General features: G+C 40.5%; 1 pseudogene; it reads right to left on the reverse strand.

Annotated features, from left to right (window-relative positions):
- Positions 1-1,655: 1,655 nt before the first annotated feature.
- LOC106580228 (cytochrome P450 1A1-like) lies at positions 1,656-7,303 on the reverse strand (annotated as a pseudogene).
- Between the last annotated feature and the right edge of the window lie 566 nt (positions 7,304-7,869).

The raw sequence follows: 7,869 nt of genomic DNA on the forward strand, positions 1-7,869 counted from the left end.
ATATTTTGAGGCAAGAATTAGTCTTTGCAAACAAACAGTGCTTTAAAATATGTTCAAAAAATGTATCTCAATCTATGATTTTGAGTGGTCACATTTCTCCAGTCCCATCCCACTGCTTTATAGCAAAGCATGGTGTATACTGTTGTCTGAAAAAGGACATGTCTTTCAAATTTTACTTTATTTTATTTAATTTAACCTTTATTTTACTAGGCAAGTCATTCTTATTTACAATGACGGCCTACCCAGGCCAAAACCGGACGACGCGCCGCCCTATGGGACTCCCAATCACAGCCAGATGTGATACAGCCTGGATTCAAACCAGGAACTGTAGTGATGCCTCTTGCACTGAGATGCAGTGCCTTAGACCGCTGCGCCACTCGTGAGCCCCAAAATGGCTTCACTGCTGTGACATCCGTGAATTATTCTCTAAACATATACTGGAAATCAGATACTCATCTTATTCAAATGTACTGTCATGGCTTTTCAGTTCTAGTTTTATCAACAAAAAAAATATAATATTAAAATAGAACATCACATGATCCAAATTGGAATTTCTCAGACGTGTGTCTTCTGTCCTCTTAACCTCCCTGGAATAAGTCTGATAGATCCAAAGAGTGTGTCTAATCGGTCTGTCGGAGAGATGGGAGAGCATTTGGTAAAAAGGCGCTTCTACTCTATCTATGAGTAGCCCCGGCAACTACTTCAGATGGGGATTGGGGAGAGAAAGGGAGATAGAGAGATCTCTTTAAACCCCGGAGTTACAGATGGAGAGGAGGGGAGGAGTGAGTCGGGTAGGAATGAACCCTGAGTGAACGCTGCGTGGTGCCCAAGGCTCTGATCACTTATCTAAAACAACACTCCCTGTCTTCCTAAGCATTTAGTTGTGATTAAGAACCAGATAGGGGTTTAAATAAAAGGCATTTCTAAACTCATTCCACTTGATGAAGGTAGAAGGACCAATCACCATCCCTAATAGTCAAAATAATACTTGGGATGACCCTGTACAATACACTTTTCCAAATCTTGGAATGCATAGATATTCTAACATTGTATTCAGATATCATAAAAGTACTTAAGTTATATATAGAATAGGCCTATCCTAAACCACTACAATAGCACATAACATGCTTCTAGGTAAATATCAATATCAATCAATTTCATTACCAATGAGGAAATGGCTCTGGACAAATCCTTGGATATGGCTGCTCACTTTGTATCGGCTCAACTCTGTCTTGACTCTGACAGCTAGCAACTGTGTTTGCATTACAGTGATAATGACGCCACTGCCAGGTAGAGATGTTGTGTTCAGTCTGTATATTAGTTATGTTTTGGTGTCTGGGTAGCCATGGTTTCTGTGCGTTATGATGGTGTGGGTGAGGTGCTGCCCAGTCAAGCCAGTTGTGGCCTTATTGTAGTTGATGCCGTATGGCTTAAAACCGGTTGGAGTAAAACGACAACCAACCAGTGATGACCACCACAAGAGAGTTGTGTTCATTAGGGCACACACGGAAAATGTTTTGCAACTTGGAAACAAAAATTCGCATTTCTTATTTTTTTATTTACTCCTTTTTCTCCCCAATTTCGTGGTATCCAATTGGTAGTTACAGTCTTGTCCCATCGCTGCAAGTGTGTTTTGAGACGCATACAGATAACACTCACATGTCATGATTAACTTGATACTGATTGACGAAGACACGTGTCCTTAGGAATGAAGTATGCATTGAGTGTGACGTTTTCTGTGGTACTAAAGGGGGGAATAGAAGGACAAAAGAGACCAACTGGGTGAATAGCAACATTCCATTCCCAGAGCTAACACTTTGATCTGCACATACTAGCAGACAGGCACCATGCAGAAATAAACATTACAAGTTGGTACTGTAACTGTTATCAGAGCCTCACCAGTGTGGTATGGTGAAGGGGACGTAGGATACGTGATGGAACACCTTGTATATGAAGGCCTCGGTAAAAGGCCTCTTGGTCTTGTCCACAAACCGATGGAGTATGGCAGGGCCAATGTGGTCGCCTAAACCATACAAAGGCAACATACTGAATGTCTCGGGTGAAGACAACAAGATACTGTACCTGAAAGTAAAAATACAGAGAAAAGGATCAGATACATTGCCGAGTCGATCAGAAAAAAGTGAGACCCAAGAAGAAAGAAAGACTGTTGGATTATTGCCATCTATTCTGGAATTTCCATCTTCAGATAAAGGGATGATTTGTGTGGTTGTGATTCACGTACGGTGCAATACCCCTGTGTGTGATCCCCTTTGTGTCTGTCTGAGTAGACTGTCCAAGTATCCAAAATCTCTCTCTTTCGCTCTCTCTCTCTGAATGCATCGTGCCCTCTGAACAGACTGCACCAGTTTTCTCAGCCCACATCAAAACTAGCTTTGTCTTTAGCAAATTAGAGTGACCTTTTGCGTGTCACCCTGGCAAGCAACGGTCTCTAGCCATTGAGGACAGGATAGAACGGGGGGGGGGGGTCTGTCTATGAAAGATTAGATCATTGTATGGAACTGCACGGACAGCCCATCTACACCATCAAACTGTCAAACTGGGCGGTACTGCAGGAATCTCTGCTCATTAGGACATGCTGTTTGTCAGGAATGACCGTTCGTTCATAAAACAGCTGAACTCTCATCCATTTTTATAAAACAAAGGAATTATTCTTAGCAGGTAAAGTTGCAGGTAAAGCAGACACCCAAGCAGACATACAAAGAGACAAGGTATGGGGAGACAATAAGACCATATAGCGCTATAAGGGCATAAGGTATTAAAGCTTTCTATAAGAAGTGCTGTTCAGTCAGGAGGAGTCAGGAGGTGTTGTTCCTATAAAGAGGATCTCCTGGTGTATTTTGACCTGGATGTCAGGAAACTTGATGAGGTAAAAGAGGCTCCACTGCAAACCAGCTATGATGGTATCGAGTCCTGAAATGTAAAAGTTTAATAAAAATTGTAACATCAGTTACAATCGTCTTTATTACCATCATCATATCCATGGTATGATGAACGGCAACTTAAAGAGATTTCTGTAGTGTTGGTCTGTTCAAAGGTATTCTTCAACCCATCCCTGCCAGGCATGGAGATCCTCCAGAAAAAAATGAACTCATCTGGATTTGAGGGAGTTGGACAGCACTGCTGTGTCCTCATCCTCCTGCCGCTCCTCACAGAGTGCAATCAGAGCATCTGTGATGTCACGGATACAGTCCTGGAACCACACATAATCATCAAAACATTACATAACACTTTACTTTGCCTGCAGCTATTAAGATTCCGATTAAATGCCCAGGACGAGTCCTAACCTTGCCACTCCAGGTTATATCCGGGTCCTATATACATCCATTACATTTCCATATACACTCACAATGAAATGTAATCCTTTCAAAACTTTAGCACATGACCCGTTAATCAAATGTACCCTCAAATTGTGAGAGTGAGACTGACTGTAAAATGGCAGCATCTTCTAGAAAACATGTGAGCACATGTCTTCCACCAGATTAATTATTCCTAATTAAAGAGTATGTGCGGGTGTTTAAGACACTGCACAAGAACAATGCCTCGTTCGGTATATATTAGCCTGGTCTGCCCTGTCCTAGAGTATAGGTCTCTTATACTGTAGCTTCGATTTCAGCTTCTAACTATTTCCATTTTTCACATATACAACCCGAAGAGGCAAAATCACAAGCAAAAATATGCTTTCCAATAAGTAACCTTGCTTTTTCCACATGTACCTCTCCTCAAACTCTCTCTCCCTCCCTCTCTCCCATCTCTTCCTTTCTTTTACCCCTGCGTTATTCCTTTACTCTCTGTGTATCCCCTCCAGCGAAATCTATCCCTCTGAAACAAATCCCTCAATGGCTGACTGGTTTTCTGTGCCTCTGTACCAGCATCTGATAGCACTGATCATATCTAATCTAACAGTTTACTAATCTACTAAATTCAGCCTAAAGGTCACACATGAAAGCTGAGATTTCTCTCCAGGTGGAGATGTCTGCAAAAACTATCCTCGTCAACTCGTTTTTTTCACTGTATACACATGATAGATTATCCAGCTGTAACAGTAGAATGGCTGAATCCCGTTGGATATGTTAAAATACAGCAATATTGCGATATATCATACTGTCTGTGTTCAGGGTCTGTTCATCCCAAAAAAGTTGATTTTAATATATAAGTATACTTAAATATACAAAATATTAAAATAATATACTTTAAATACGAGAGGTATTTTTGTAGTAAATCTTAAGTATACTATAAATTTCATATCTTTACACTTCAACACACTTATTAAAAGTTAACTTTATATTGATAGTTGCTTCAATCTTTTAGTATACTATAAATTTACTATCATCTACCTTCACTACATTACATTAAAAGTGTACTTTAAATTCATTGTTTTTCAGTCTTTAAGTTCACTATCATTAAACTTATTGGGAGAAAACTGAGGATGGATCAACAACATTGTTGTGACTCTACAATAAGGTAATACTGCAAAAAAAACTTTTGGGGCCTAAATGCAAAGCTATATCTTTGGGGCAAATCCAACACAACACATCACTGAGTAACTGCCTCCTTATTTCAAGCATAGTGGTGGCTGCATTATGGTATGGGTATGCTTTTCTCCGGGATAAAAAGAAACTGGATGGAGTTAAGCACAGGCAAAATCCTAGAGGAAACCCTGCTTCAGACACTGGGAGAGGAATTCACCTTTCAGCAGGACAATAACCTAAAACACAAGGCCAAATCTACACTGGAGTTGCTTACCAAGAAGACAGACTGTTCCTGAGTGGCCAAGTTACAGTTTTGACTTAAATTTGCATGAAAATCTATGGCAAGATTTGAAAATGGATGTATAGCCATGAACACCAACATATTGACAGAGCTTGAATAATTCTGAAAATAATAAAGGGCTAACGTTTCATAATCCACGTGTGTAAACCTCTTAGAGACGTACCCATGAAGACGCTGTAATCACTGCCAACGGTGTTTCTAGCATATTGACTCAGGGAGCTGAATACTTATGCAACGACTATATTTTAGTTATTTCATTTCTATCAATCTTTTGAAAACAAATAAATATAAATCTTCCACTTTGACATTATAGCATTTTGTGTAGATTGTTGTCAAAAAATTACCAATTACAATTACAAATCCATTTTAATCTCACTTTGTAACAACAAAATGTGAATAAATCCAAGGGGTATGAATACTTTTGCAAGGCACTGTAGTTTCAGTGCCAATAATGAGTTTTGAAGTACTTTCTGAAATTCTGTTCACGATTGTTTATTGCACAGTGGAGGAACATGCTTCCTGAGAGTATAGTTTTTCATATTACAAAAAAATATACTTAAGTATACTTTCAAAAAGTATATTTAGCTTAAATGTCCACAAAATATATTTAAAGTATACTTTCAAAAACGCATTGGCACAGAAATGTGCATATCCCCCAGCATCCTTTTCTGTTGAAGTTTAGATTTATAATATGATATTGTTTCTCATATTTATCTCATTCAAATGTAACACATTACGCATTTTATTTAAATGTTAATTTATTTCCATTATGTGAACAACTAAAGTGTGAAATGTGAATGGTGCACAGTTCTCAAAAGTGTTACTTGTAAATTGCTGCTCCAGCCACAACTCCTTTGTAATGGCATGTTAACGTTGGCTGAGAAGATGCCTTGGTCAATCAAGGTAACCTTTACATGGCTAATTACAATAGCTAATGTGGTTAATGAGTAGCAGTGTATTTGTAAAACTAAATAAAAAATACACTTTTTTGTAAAGAAAATACAGGAATTCTAATTCAAATACCATTTTAGTATATTTATAATTTATGAGAAATCTAAATAAAATGTCCCTAAGGTGTATTCAGCGTATATTTGCTTTGCTCTTTATCTAATATACTAAAAATATACTTAAGTACAAAAAAGTGTCCCAATTTAGATAACTTTACATTTATTTAATATACTTAAATGCCAATAAAATTAAAATAAACTGGACATTAAATGTATTCAAAATTGTTCCAATGTAGATAATTTAAATATACTCATGAAGTATGATTTAAGCATATTTAAAAAAATAAAATAAAATCCTGTTTGGGATTAGGCACCAAACAAAAGAAAACTGACTGGAACAGGGAGTGACTACAGGGAGTGACGCAAAAAGAAGCACTCATGTTTTGTTTTCTGTTTTAAACAATTTCCGTGGCATGCTCTAATTTGCATGACCCAGGTGTGGCTCATACCTTTTAAAAAGGTCTACAGGTGCTCCTCGATGTTGTGTTCCATGAAGCTGTTCATTCTCCTGATGTGCTCGACCATCTTCCTCAGAGATGGGCTCGGCAGGTAGCGGGACACAGGAAAGAAGTCGGCCAGGTTTCCTGCAGCGAAGATCCGCAACACCTCGTTGTTGATGTGCACAATACTGAGGAACTCTGTGTCATTGTAGTCATTCCTCTTCCCGAAACACAGGGGACACACCACATTTGCCACCGACGTGACCAGCGGGACCACAGGGTCCAGACCTAGCCCCTTGCTCCCCTCTGAGCGGACCCAAATGACCTCCACCATACCAGCCGCCTCGGCGCACATGTGCTCCTTTAGCAGACAGATGGTGCCAGGGCCCCGTGGCTCTGCCTGCAAGAAGGAGCGCAGGGTGTTCTTGCACAGCTTCTTGTGGAGCACGCAGGCAGCGCCGTACTCACTGAAGGTCATGCTGGTGTCATTGGCCACGGCGGAGAAGGTGAAGAGGTCAGGGTGTCTGGCGAAAGCCTCCCCATGCCGTACCGGCACCTGTTTAATGGTGGCATAGCCTTGCAGCACCACCACCACAAGGGAGCCCACATGCATTTGGAAGACATCTCCGTACTGCAGACGGAGACACGTCAGTGACAGGTGGATCTGGTCTCCCATCTGGAACAGGTTACCCACCAGGGCAACGGGGTCGGCCCTGAAGGGCAGAGTGCCTTTTGGGGCCGCTCCCGCTTTCTCGCTTTCAGCCCCTGATAGCCACTAGGAGCAGGGTGAGGGTACAGAGAGCCAAGGTGATTCCAGAGAAGGTTATACAGGAGCCATCCTTTGGGAATATCCCAAACGTCAGCCTCATATTGCAGTCTCCCAGCCAGGATACTGTATGTTACTCACCGGATTCCAGGAGTGGAAGTTCTCTAAAGTTGGAGACTGGTCTAATGAGTGCAGTTTGACCCCCAGCAAAGCAAATTGCCGCAGGGTCCGATGACTGGATATACTCTGCGAGAAGACTGGCACTAGGCAGGTCCAAGTACCATGAGAGGCAGTGACATATCAGCCTATTTAAGCATAGACTGCAAACCAGCGGGCGGTCGATTGAACAGCTTCATAGAGCTTGATCTAGCATTCCATTTCCTTCTTGTTCTTTGCGTTGTTTTAACAGGATGAGACATTATTGTGCGTGCCCAATATGCGTGTCAAGTGCTAACTATGTGGTCCACGGTAGCTTAATTCTCTCATCATTTTGTGTACAAGCGGCTGCAGACCGCACACATTTGGCAGTGGCCAAACATACACAATTATTGTAAATTGGTGTTTGGATTTCCTCACTCTAAAAATGTATGGACTGTCTGACTAACTGCAATCTTGCCTGCCCAACATGAAGATAGAAAATAACATGATTAATCTAAACATCAAACTTTTGATATTTCAATTCATAACAATTGAATTCCAGAAAACAAAACATTTATGTAATTTGACAAACGAATGAATATTTTATAGCACACCATGGAACAGAGGCCCCAGGTGTTAATGAAATTCATTAAGTCACATACTATACTACTGTACATGCCACAAGGTGGCAGACTCAAAGTACGTATTGACTAGCACTTGCATTTCA

The sequence above is a fragment of the Salmo salar genome, chromosome ssa20 (assembly GCF_905237065.1).
Source record: "Salmo salar chromosome ssa20, Ssal_v3.1, whole genome shotgun sequence".
Classification (NCBI taxonomy): Eukaryota; Metazoa; Chordata; class Actinopteri; order Salmoniformes; family Salmonidae; genus Salmo; species Salmo salar.